A 13,571-nucleotide genomic window follows, 5' to 3' on the forward strand; every position below is an offset into this window, starting at 1 on the left:
ATATTTCCCAAGCTTTTATTATGATACAGCAGGCACATGAATTGTCTGTAGTAGCTGGTTATATTAAGCCAAGGAATTACTCAACTTTCTGTGTATAGCTGGGTACGTACACTGGCCAACTCCTCCTGATTTTCTCTATCTTTGCTGGGGTCTGTTGCAATACCATATATGCATATAGAGACACAATGTGTTCTAATATACAGAACTTACTTATGGAAAAAGCACAGCCTACTGTTTACAAGTGGCTCCTAAGTATCATCCTCAGGTTCTGCAGATAGCCTTCAAAAGTACTGACCTAACAAGCTTGTAGTGTCTCATCAATTTGAGGTTATGCGTCCCTGAGTATACCCATAAGCACCTATTGTTCAGGTGCTCTGCAGCCCCGATACCTGACTGGTGGGCATCATGATCAGTGTCTAAGCTAACAAATAATCAGGATAACTGGGGAAAGATGCATGAGGGAAGAAAATGCAATAGTATTTGGTAGTAGAGTGATGAACATATGTATTAGATGATATTCAGTAACTAGGTTAGAGTTGTCAGCACTGAATTAATTATCAAGCATTTTAGACAGTTCCTTAGCATTCTATCTTATAGAACTGATTATGGAAGTCTTGCATGGATACAATTAAGGAATGAAGATGAAGCCAGATGGGCAGGCTGTCAGCAGAATGAGCAGATAGCTACAATGAAAGGTAGCCAACATCACTCACTGTCATGCTTACTGCTACCCAAACCAGTTAAATCATTGACTGCAAATAGCATCTATGGAAGGAGCAGATCTTACAGGTCACTATACTGTACAGTGGGATCACGATCATGATCAGTTGTATGTAGCTGAAGGACTTCTGTTGTAGCACTATATGAAGAGTTTACAGCTGAAGGTGTAGAGAAATGGGCTCACTGAAGTTTTATTGGAGGAAATTCTTTCCTAAGCCTAAGGGTTACAGCTGCATGGGCATTTAGACATTTAAAAGAAGATAAGGCACTGTGCCAGCAAGCTTATAGGAAGAGATCTTATTGGTCACTATACTGCCTTGTGTTGCAAGGAATTCACCAGCTCCTATAGAAACAAAGTAGCACTGGAGAGTGTTCACCAAGGCTATACCTGTTACTACATGGCCTAGGTCTCTTACCAGAAAGAGTGTGCTCATAAGAATTCTTACGTACTAGTATTTCATCAAGTGTAAGTAAGCATTTTTTGCCCCGAGTCTGCCATATGCATATTATAAGAAACCTAAACATTTGCTCCACAAAATTTCATCATCTCTAAAAACACATGCACATTGCTACAACTGTTAGTAGACAATTTTAATCCTTATTTTGTGCTTTGTAATTGCTTGTATAATATTTATAGTATTGATGTGCCAATATAGCTGTATATAGCTTTATTATAAGTAATGTGTATTCTAGTATGTGTCATGCATGCAGCAATATCACAAGACCAACTCTCTTGACTGATACTAGTTGGTAAATGGGTTGTTCTTTCATTTTTCACCGTCAGAACTATTGTGCTCAGACCATGCAGCTATGCATGGTTGCCAGTTTGAGTCAACTGCTTAAAGTGAGCAAAATAACGAAAGCGTCAACTCCCCCAAGGTCCTACCATGATTAATTGGTTGAGTACTTTACATTGCTGGGATGTTTTCCACTTATTAAATGAACCTGACAAGCTTTTTGGATCATGAGTAGACACTTACAGTGACCAACATGGGGAGGGGCAATGAAAGATCAGCAGACCTAGATGCCATTCTTCATGGAAAATTCCATGTAGTTCTGATCATGAGATATTATCATTTTGTTGTTACAGGTAAATTAAGTAGCTAGCTGATAAACTGGCTAAGCTTTATAGCTAATAATGTTTTCCTGCAGCTGACAACATGTAATACATAGACGTTTTGTTGTTTAATTCTCAAATTTGTCAGGGCATTATTATAATCAGAAAAAAATGCTATATTTTTTAATGCAATCACAACCCATCAAACAGGTCATTGCACATGCATGCATAAAAGAATTTATACCATTAGAACTAGAGAAACCATAGGTGGATCAGAGGGGAACCAAGGTGAGGTTCCCCTCTTCCCCATCCTTTTCTTGCCTCTTTTGGACTTACAGGGCTATATTGGTATCAGAAACAGGAATCATGCATTCACACTGTATTCAAAAGTACAGAAAGGCAACAGGCAAATAGAAGACAACAGTTACAATGCACTGAACAGTTATAAACTGTACACTGTGAAGAAAATGAGACAAATAAGTTCAACTTTTTGTGCTAAAGATCAAGATACTGTAATAGAGCAGTCACTACTCTAATAGAACAGTCACAATTCTAACCGACAATTTTTGTAACAGTAGCTAGTTACTACCTTATCTTGTTTATAGTACACTTACCATCAAACAGTTTTATCTAACCAATTTTATATATGCGTATTTTGTTAGCTAATTATAAATAGCTATCAAAAATACTCCCAAATTAGGCCTAGCCGAGCCTATTATTGCAGCATAATTTGAAGAAACTTGTTTTGCTAGAAAAATTCTATAATATAATTGGCAAGAATAATCAGCCAACTTGGTTGGAGATATCCTTGAGGACCCAAGGAGTACCAAATTCTGATGAAGGTGAAGATTCTGATTCAGTATGTTTACAGCTACATAGCTAGCTATTTTTGATTGATGCATAACGCATTTCTTCAATGACAGCAGAAACATCCTAAAATATTCATCTTTAGTTGATATCACATACTGTATTATAAATAAAATACATAGCTAAACAGCAAAAATTATGTAAGAATAATAGGTCTCATGTTTAGGAACAATGGAAAAAGTTCTCAAAATAAGTTTTAAAGCATAAGTTTTAACTAACGAGATTAGTAACTTCGTTACTTGCAGTAATAATACAGTGGAACCTGTCTAAGCCGGTCACCTTCAGGCCAAGATTATTTGGCCTTAATAGGCAGGTGGCTGCTTTAGTCAGGTGGATTACTGTATAAACTTCTCACTAAGGGAATTTAAAGTTGGTCTTCATAAAGAGGTGGCCTTTCTATACAGGTGGCCACTAAGACAAGTTCCACTGTATTATGTAATAGACTTGTTACAGTAACTATATTACTTAGGTAACGCGTTACATTTGTAAGTATAAGTAACTTGAGTTATATTACCTGTTTTTATAGCATATTTCATTATATTACTTTGTTAGCTACCACAAAAGTATTAATATTACGTAACGCGTTATACACTGTTAAAAATAAGGAGTAACTGTTACTCCCCTAGGGGAGATCCCAGTGTAGGGAGGATTTAACACCCCTATATTTTTGTTGAGAGTAACTAACACCCTGCAAAGGAGTAACAGGAACCCTTTGAAAAATCTATTGTAGGGAGTTTTAGTTACTCTAGGAGAGTTCACATAAGCATGCAAGGTGTTTCCTTTACTCCATGAAATTCTACAAATGACTCCGTATAAAATCTCAAATGATGTTAAAGACATACAGCAAAACTGTAACAAAATGTTAACAATATCCAGCTTTATAATATTGGAAAGTCAATCAAGAGATCAGTAGCAAGGCTTCATTTCATCATCAGCGAACGACACTTCACTGGAGTTACTGCCTGTCACATGGCATGTTATCAGCTGTAGTAAATAGCAGTATAGTAAAGAAATATTCAACAATCACACACTTGTTACCTGTATGGCTGAAGGTACATCACACGCAGTTGCCAACAAAGTTGTAAAAACAATTCTGCCAGACCAGCAGCATTGGTAGTGCAAACTAAAATAACCACAGTTGCTATCATGCAAAACAGCACATTTTTGCTACCTGGAGTTCATCATTTTCTTTGTCTACTTGTTCACTGATTTCTTGTGGCACCTGTAATATATGTTTACAAATTGATGCATAGTCACTGTATGTTAGCACACTTACTGAATGTTAAATTCTATGTTCTCAGTGACATTGAGACATCCGTGCTAAAAAAGTAAATATGTGCTTACGTAACTATAAACATTATCTCCTTACAGGTCTTGGAAAGTTGATGAAGTTGAAGACACACATCAAGGCTTACTGTACTAAGTTGTGCATTTAAATTTATCAACTTCATGTATGTAACCTTAGCCAATTTGGGAAATAAACAAAAACAACTGTGGTCTAATTTTGTAAAAAGTTGTGCACTTTGGCTGCTGTTTACACATACAGTAAGATGACAAATAGCATTTTTGGAACAATTTAAATCAACAATTTCTAAAACAGTTATCTGGTGGAGACTTCCTGTGCCAGAATACTGCTGCCACTACTCCGAGTTGACCAGAGATGAAAGTTTGTACCATCAAATTCAGCAATAACTTGAAACTACAGCCATCTTCAAGGACTCCATTCTTACTGTGTCCAGGGTAAATCCCGCATAATACTGCTCCTGTCGTGGAGATACACAGAGGCCTGGTCATCCATTACAGTCCTAATCCTGTAATAGTTTCAAAGTACATCAAAGATACAACTGGATGTACTAGCCGTTAGAATGTAGTATTATTAAATGTGAGATAAATTGATCAAAAGAAAAAAAATCATACTAAAATCTATTGAGGAATGGATAGCTAGCCACAAAGAGAGCTCACAATACCGACCAACTTACCAAGGCCACTTTCATCTATCCAAGTCATTGTTATTTCAGAAGGGCCTTCTAATTCCAAAACGGAGTTATCATGGTACGACACTGCACCTGGTACAATCAGTTTGTTCTGGCAGCTTTTACAAACCAAGGTTACCTGTACAGTACAAACGTCACAAGTACACATGGGTACAATACAGTTTCTTACAGCAGTAATGAAAAAAACTTCCGTGACATTTCCCACATACATACATACATGCTACAAAAGTACATTTCACACCATCAAAATCCAGCAAATACAATTCTCAGCGAATTCAGAGTTTAGAAGACAACAACGCCCATCATACTAAATCAGGGGGTGCTAACAGGAACAAAAGTTTGTAAAGCAGAGAGTCATAAAAGAGATACCGCACGACAAGAAAAATTGATGAATCTACATTTCAGTAGCTTTGGTAAATTAAATGTCCTAAAAAATCAAGAAATTGTAGATCTAAACATACTTTTAAAGGTATTTATAATTTAAAATTTCCTGCCTTATGGTAATCATCCATTTCGAGTAACTATCAGTGATTACAAATTCAAAACTTCAAGGAGTTATTTGTATTATTATATTATATATATACAGTGGAACCTCTCTTAACAAACGCCCCGAATTAAGGACACATAATAGAAAAACCTCCCTAATAAGGACAAAAACTTGGTCCCAACAGGTCTGTTTAATACATTATTTACCTCTGAAGAGGAAAACCTCTATATTACAGCAAAAAAAGTGGCCAAAAATTCTAGGTCCCAAAATGTCCGTAATAGAGAGGTTACACTGTAGTAGCTCCGTGCAATTATGTACAGTGGTAAAGCACCATCGTAAAACACATTAAAAATGCAACTACAGCTGGTCTAAATAAAGACTGTAAAAAAATTCAGGTTACCGTGGGACAATATTTAAGTCCACATAACATACAGCAATGTTCTAACTTGCCAATATTTGATGTAAGCAATGGGAAGCCCTTACCATTGGATGTGAAATCACAAGTTGCTGAATCCAGTTGCACTGCAAGAGTCTGACCTATAGTACGTTCGCGTTGAGCTGAACCCTCAAAAACGATTAATAACTTACGATTGCTACATCGCATGGGGCTCCTGTATAGCTCGATACGTAGCGCTTCTCGATCCGCTAAAAATATATTAAAAGCGCTTCATTCGAATGTAAGACACTCCCGTTATGGCACTGTAAAGTTTCGCCATACATTTTCAATGGGGAAGCCTCTAAAGCGCGGCCCTTTGATGGTCATGTTGACACATGTTTGTGGCGAAGCCAGACGTCACATACCCGCCCTCAACACGCATGATTTCACCATCCCTTATGTAAGAGGCTGTAATACACTTTTACAAGAAAAATAAAACAGATGTTGTGTGTGTAAAACAGAGTTGCATAAGTAGAAGAGCTGGGGCCACTGTTGCACTGTATTTAGAAGATAAGTGGCCTGCTTATATTCAGGTAAAAACTTCTTCAGCCTCAAAAGAGAAAAAAACCATATAACAGCTCAAAATCCGTTATGTAGCATTGGTGTTCCTGCAAGTGAGCCAAACAACATGTATTTTACTTCACATTCACCACAGCTGACTATCGTCTTCTGTTCCCATTTAGTCAATTTGTCATTTTAATACTTTTCTCATCACTTCGCCACACATGTACACAGTTTTTCCAGCCAGCATTTTGTTTTTGAAGTTACATTCCCAAAAAACTCTAAAAGTTTCAACAAATGAAATAATACTGTTTGTATGAATTTGGGCTGATAGTACCTGTAGTGACTTCCAAACACTCCTGCACTGATTTAATATACAAGGGATGGTATGTTCAACTTCGGATAGCACAATAAAGCAATGATATTTTTTATTAAAGTGCACACACTTACACGTACTTCATCTGTATTTTTATGTACTTCACAGAGTTTAATCCCAGCTACCTGATGACTCCTGGGGAACAAAATCAAGTTATAACACCAATGCTGCAAATATCAAACAATCTTACATCAGATGAAGTAAGCCCAAAAGAAGACTTGGACCCGCTGCTGCTAGTGGACAATTCATTAATACCACCATCACCATCTTCACTATGACTGCTGATTTGGATGAGGAATTGCTCTAGAAGTTCTTCATTACCCAAGTCTCATCCAAATACACAACTGGTCTTCCTTCAGTTCTGTTGCACCTCGTTCGTCTTTAATATTTATGATACTGATGGACTATGCAGGGCTGCTCATAGCATACCCTGCATATAAGTGTAGTGAAATTAAAGCACAAACAGTTGCAATGCTAACCTCTTGTCATTAATCGTCTTGTACTTAAATCCCATATCACTCAACACTCTTTAAAGCAATGTTCTACCCCCAGAGAAAACACCATCATTCTTAAGTTGGCCTAAGACGGAGTAAGTGACAAAGTTCCAGGTTTCAAAATTTAACTTACCAAAATCTTTGAGAGCGATAGATTTCCTCCCTTCCGTACAATGAATGGATCTTGTCTGATAGTATCTGGGTTAAAACTGTCTGTATCAACAAGGACTCGTGGACATTTGTACCTGACGATAAAGAATTGAGCGGGCTTGTGCAAAGTGCATTTTGTACCTTTTCTTGGCGTAAATAAATCGCCTTTCTTGCGGTGCTCCATTCTAATGGATGTCCTTGAAATCCCTGCGTGGCGTAATGTATGCCAAAACCCAGCAAAGAAGGCATGATACAATGCCGGTGGCCTTCGAGATTCTCTCCGTGATGTTGATAGAAATTTTACATTTCTTCGCTTCTTGCTTAAAGTACTCCCATAGTTTCATAAGTAGATACTTCGTTTGGCTGTTTAACGTCTTCCCAAAAGGGTTTCGCTCCGCACTCGCTGACGGTACACTGGACGACATATTCTCAACAATTAAGTGCGCGCCCGTAACATGGGCTTACGAATAAATGCGTCATAAACATTATGTTTAAAGCCTTTGATCTTGTATGGCTTCTTAATCAACAACTCAGGATTCAGCTCAACGCGAACGTACTATAGTAGAAGAGGTTGTAACTGATGATGTATTTTTAATATGTACACCACTGTGTGAAACTAAGATAGCAGTAATGGTTATTATTTTGAAACTACTGTAACACGAAATTTTTGTGGGATAAAGAGATTGTATGGATTTTGCAGGCATCTTATCTACAAAATTTTATCATAGATCATGTAGGGAGATGTCTTTCCCATAGTTTTATGTACAGGCAATCCTTGTTACGAGTCCAGACTATCTCACAAACTCAACTTTGTTTCTTCATGAATTATCTTGTTAGTTTCCTTATCACTTTTACATTGGGTGAGTGTTATCACATCATGGTGGCATACAGCCAGTTTGTTTCAAACTTCATCGTTATGCATGGTTCCGCAGGTATAGCACCAATATTTTTTGTGGCACTATTTCTAAGCACCAAGACAAGATATGACAATTTTTTCAGTATCAACTAAATGATTAAAGATTTATATGAAGATTATATTTGTGTAAACTGAGGCTGATACCATTGACTACTGAACCCGCAACGGAGATTGTCCATAATGATGTCACTGTTGCGAATCTTTACTTGTACTTGATTTTAGTCCATGTACAAAAGGTGTGGAACAACTGAGACATTTTCACAATTGAGAGATCTATATCTGAACTACAAAAATTTCTTTCAAAAAAGTTACTTTTACATTTTGGCAATCCACAAAAGTTGTTTAATACCTTATGGCACTGTGGTGTATGGTTTATTGTGTATAACAAGATACTGAATAACAACCTCTTCTATATTAACGGAGTACAAATTCGTTTCACAAATGTATACAGTTTCATACAGCTACTACACGTGCTCCATACAAACCTTATCATTGTCGTTGACTCAGATTTTGTGCACTCTTTTTCGTTTATCCACAGCAAAGTGAAATCGGGAGTAGTAAAATTCTTGTTCAGTTCTAACACTGAAATACTCCCAGCCCACACGTTTCAAGATTAAATAAACGGCATAATTATCTTCATAAATCATCTCTTCAACTGCTTTTATTCGAAAATCTGCCAGAAATTTACTGGTTGAACGCCATTTCTCTCGTCCGCGTGGCCTGTCGAAAACGCCATTTTGAACTTCTTGTAAATTGCGCGTGCAACTAAAATCGCCCGTTTTTTGACGGTTGCGTTTCGACTGGTTAGTCTGTAAAATAAAACATGAGTCTGTAAATGGCTGCCATTGAAAGGAAGCCTAAATAATTACTTTCCTTTTTACATTGAGTGGCTAGAATTGAACTGGCTAGTTAATGGAGAAAATATCATAGTGAGACAGCTATAAATGGCTCATCATTCAGTTCAGCTATGTGGCCTCAGTAGCTAGCTACATATATATATACTGGCTCACTGAGTTCACCTTACGAGTTACTAGCTAGCTGGTAATGGGAACTCTTCAGTTTGGTGCTTTCACTTGGAGTTCTCTTTACCCTTAGTGGGTTACTGTTACTCTCCTAGTAATCCGAACTCCCCTTTTATACGAAGTAAAATATTTTACTCCCATAGTTACTGTTACTCCCCTGTTTTAACAGTGTACGTAACGCGTTACTCCCAACACTGTCTATTTGTAGAACATTCTGTGTGCATTGCATTAGAAGTGTTCAGAAAATGTCACGTAACTGCGCTTTCACTCTACTGTAATATCACTGCACTTTTTCAGAGTCACAATTTGAGTGTACCAGCTACAGTAGGAAGCTAAGCTACAGGTACGTACATGTACGATTAATTACATTTTATGCATGACAATCAAAAGGTAGAAAAAGTAATAGATAATCTTTTCTAAGAATTACCAAGAGGTACATGGTCACAACTATATAATATGACTTATAGCTGCAAAATAATCAAAATTCTCTAATAGAACAGTCAACTGCTCTAATAGAACATCCAAGTTACTTACAAGAAATTCTTCTTGGTTATCTCACCATTGCGTTAAACACTCTGTCACACCAATTTATACCTTTTATGTAGTGAACCATCATAATGTTTTTGAAAGATAATAACTTCATTATATATATAGTAGGTATTTTCAGTTTTAGTACAAACTTAATGCATTTTTTAAAGAAAAAACATAATTCTAGTGAAGTTAAAAACTTCTTTAAAGTTAACAGGACTATACAGAATCTGGTAGCTGTTCTCCCATAACCCCACTGCTAGGGTTTCTATACTTAAACAAGCTCCACGCTTGTATCTAACTAATTTTCCTGTTTAAATAACTTTAGGCAGACAAAATGTGACTCATTTAGTATACTACTACATTTGAGGGCGTGTGAGTTTATGTGAATTATCAACATAAACAACTAATGTATAAAGTCATCCCTTCAAATTCCAAACTTCCAAAGGAGACAGTAATTCCCTTAAAATGGAAATACTCTCTCCTAAATTAAATACAGACGGATTTTACTGGCCGTGGTTGCATGTTTAAGTGTTAAGCATCATTATTAGTGTTTGAGATTTTGGAGGTTGCAGCATCAGACCCTTTGAAAGTCAACTTCAAACTTAAACCATACACTGCAGTGTTTATACTGTGCCCCTTGCTTTACTGCTAGAGATGATGATGATGGTCACTTTCTTTTTAGCATAAATTCATATGCTTATTCATTAAAGTTTAGTGAAAATTGCTATGCCAATTTTGATTTGAGAGGACCAAAGTTTCTGTGGAGGAATGCCTTTAAACCTTCCTAGACACAACACACTTTGATGCATGACTACTAGTTAGTTGTATGAGCCATAGCATTTAACACCCCTCCCACTTGTGAAATCCTGCATCTGACCCTGCAAAGATGGCATTTAGCTTTACAAATACAGTCTGGTACTCAGCCTGAGGTCGTAAATACTATAATTAGTTGATAATGTTTTGTTGCTTTTAGTTCACACACACACAAGAAATCAGACAAGAAGCCAGAGAGTCCATCAACAAAATGCAGCCACAAAACATCACAGCAAAGCTCCATACCCAGCAGTATACCCATATCTCCCAAACAGGGATCAGTGTCTTTATACTCACCTCCACCATCACCAATAAAGACCAGTACTATGTCAGTTTTTTCATAATGTGTTTAGTTAGATTCTCTTTAACCTTGCACAGATCACATATAGTATCAATAACGAAAATGGAGGCAACAAGCCCACTAACAAGAGGGCAGATTCTTGTATATTCTTTATTTTACCGGTGGTGTCTGCTTTGCACAGATGGTCCCAAATAGATAAACAGTTTATTTTGCACATATAAAATATGGCATAGTGTGATTTTAGTAAAGTACGTACGTATATAGCAAAACTAGAATACTAAAGAATGAAGTTAAAGAACTATATACAGTGAATACAATATGGGAAATACAGTTTGAGGGTATAGTCAAGAGACTAATATAACATGAGGAGAAGTACTAATAATAAACTGAACCACAAGTATACTACTTGTGAGTAGTGATGTGTGATACTTATTTATTTATTGATTCAGAAATATCACCATACTCCAGTTGTATCATTAATACCAATATGTATGATCATGCATTGATATTTTGATTACACATTCTCAGAAATATCAAGGTCTGGTTTTGCACAATTAAGCAGCGTAGCTGAGTTGTTTACAAATTTCCTAGATTTTGTAAGCTTGTTACATAATCGTGTAATGGCAATGAAAATTTATCGGCCATCTCCAAGAATGGATTCAGAGTTTGGCAAGGAGTGCACCATGGCTGGGGTAGTAGGTAGCTATTTAAAGCAGGGGACCTGGGGAGCTATGCCAAAAGCCGAGGTACTGATTTTATAATTTATTATGTCTCAGGGCTGAAAATTTTAATGTATAGTTGAATAGTTTTATGCAAAAATATCTATATAAAGCATATCACTAAATCTTGCTTTCTAAGTGATGCAGACCACTTAGAAAGCAAAATTTAGTGATATGCTTTTAAGATACTCTTGTATCTGTATAACAGCTGTATAGTCTATATAAGAATTTATTAGCAGCAATTTTGCTTATGGTTACTTTAGAAAAAATAGACTATGTATCTTATTGTATTGTATCAGCGACTATACAGCTGTTATACAGACACAAGAGTATCACACATCACTAAAGGAAAGCTTAGGATAAGACCAGTACCAACAGCTTAGCAGGAGGTTGAATGGCACACATCTAGTCACCGTCGCATGTAGCAGAATTTACTAGAAGGAAGAACAAGACTAACTATCTGAGTAATGACACTTTTACAGAGCTACTCAATTGTTAGTGTTCTCATGATAACAAATATACAGTAGGGTAGTCGCATGTTAGCCAGTCAAGTTTTTAGAGATCATAAACAGACACTTATAATCTCTAATAAATGAGCACCACGCTAAGAAATCTGTCTGTGAGAGTAGCAATTTTAAGTGTGGTGAGGACTAAGAAAGATGGTATTTGGTTGATACAACTTACACAGTTTGTTTACACACACATGCTCTATCTAGGGGACGGAAGGAACACCCCACAAGAAATTATTGAAAATTAGATTAAATTTCAGTAGTAACAAAATTTTATTTGAAAAGGTAATTATTGGAGTAACTGACTGCTCTATTTGTGATATCTTGATCTTACAAAGTGGAGGGATTTTATATAGCTCCCATAGCCCCCCCATCTCTGTTGCTATGCCTATGTTACTCATGATCATATAGCTCAAAATCAGTAGGGGTAGTTAAGCTAATCTGTAGTTTGTCTCTGAAATTTTGAATTGAAATTTTGTAAATTTTGAAACATGAAAGATATGGGTGATCACAACATGTAACAGAAGTGTATGGAATTTAAAGATTTTATGTATTTACTAAGTTATGAAGAAAGATGAAATAGCTACCTGTATAGACAACTTTTTAAAAGAAAATGTTGATGCCAGATTTGTTTCCTTTACCTGCAAACTAATAGTCCGGTAGAATATGTGGCTTTTTTGGCTGAACCTTGCAATATGGTCTATAGTTTATTTTATGACACAAAATATTTCTCCATACTATGGACTACTCAAAACCACCTGCTGGACCTCCGTCAGCATTGGGAAAATTGGGATATTAACTCAGGAAATTCTAGTATTTTGGTCATTCCATGCTAAATTATCAAAGAAATTAACACTCTTTTCAAATTTCTTCAAAATTGGCACAAAGACAGTGCATCATGAGTCAAAGTCATACACCAAGTTTCATTTGATTCCTTTGATCGCATTCCATGTTATGCCTGTTTGCTTTACTGGTATTTTACTGCATTTGTGATTGCACAATACTTCTAATATTCAACTATTCAATGAAACCTGTCCAACTGGACCACTGTATAATAAGATCACCTGATTTATAAACTGACCATTGTGACAGTCTCCTAATTGTCTCATTTGTGTACACAGTGACTTTAACATGTTTAATGCAACCACCTCCTTAATATGGTAGGCCTGGCTGAACAAGTTCACTATTACTTTTATGCTGAGCGATTAAGTAAAGTTAAATTAATGTAACCTCATTATCTAAATGGTTTTAGATATAAGTAAATTGTCTAAGTTCTGTTTTCAACATCAGCTTGACTTTTGTCTTGAATAGAGCACATGTAAAGTAGTAAACTAATGATGGGATCCATGCCAAAATAGCCAAGCTGCAGACAGAATAGCCAAACTGTGAAGTAAATCACCAAGAAATTGCTCCAATAATTAAAATTTCAGCTAGACCAATACTTTTTACTTTTAGTTTATAGCTAACTCTGAATGATACAGTTGTAGTACCACTACACCCTTTGCATGCTTGACTGTTATGAATTTGTTGTAACCGAGCACTGTCCCTGTCTGCCGCTGCACTTCATAGAACACCGGCTGTATATGTACGTACATGTGCACATTCAACATGCGCTATTATGAATTATTTGTAAAACCAATTTTGTACCACACATACATATGGCAGGCTGTTGCTGACC

General features: G+C 36.4%; 2 long non-coding RNA genes across 4 annotated transcripts; both read right to left on the bottom strand.

The window, feature by feature from the left end:
* Nucleotides 1-3,438: 3,438 nt before the first annotated feature.
* Nucleotides 3,439-8,800, bottom strand: LOC136257721 (uncharacterized). Its single transcript, XR_010702136.1, has 8 exons — nt 8,484-8,800; nt 5,609-5,662; nt 4,624-4,756; nt 4,014-4,455; nt 3,921-3,964; nt 3,816-3,866; nt 3,683-3,767; nt 3,439-3,628 (listed from the first exon to the last, which is right to left on the bottom strand). It is a non-coding gene; the product is annotated as an uncharacterized lncRNA (long non-coding RNA).
* Nucleotides 5,958-7,570, bottom strand: LOC136257719 (uncharacterized). Of its 3 annotated transcripts, none has more exons than XR_010702135.1 (7): nt 7,224-7,569; nt 7,066-7,177; nt 6,918-7,017; nt 6,629-6,868; nt 6,513-6,573; nt 6,400-6,458; nt 5,958-6,343 (listed from the first exon to the last, which is right to left on the bottom strand). It is a non-coding gene; the product is annotated as an uncharacterized lncRNA (long non-coding RNA). The 3 variants fall into 3 exon arrangements; XR_010702134.1 differs by having other exon boundaries at nt 6,519-6,573; nt 7,224-7,567; XR_010702133.1 differs by having other exon boundaries at nt 6,400-6,573; nt 7,224-7,570.
* Nucleotides 8,801-13,571: the final 4,771 nt, after the last annotated feature.

The sequence above is a fragment of the Dysidea avara genome, chromosome 6 (genome assembly GCF_963678975.1).
Source record: "Dysidea avara chromosome 6, odDysAvar1.4, whole genome shotgun sequence".
Lineage (NCBI taxonomy): Eukaryota > Metazoa > Porifera > Demospongiae > Dictyoceratida > Dysideidae > Dysidea > Dysidea avara.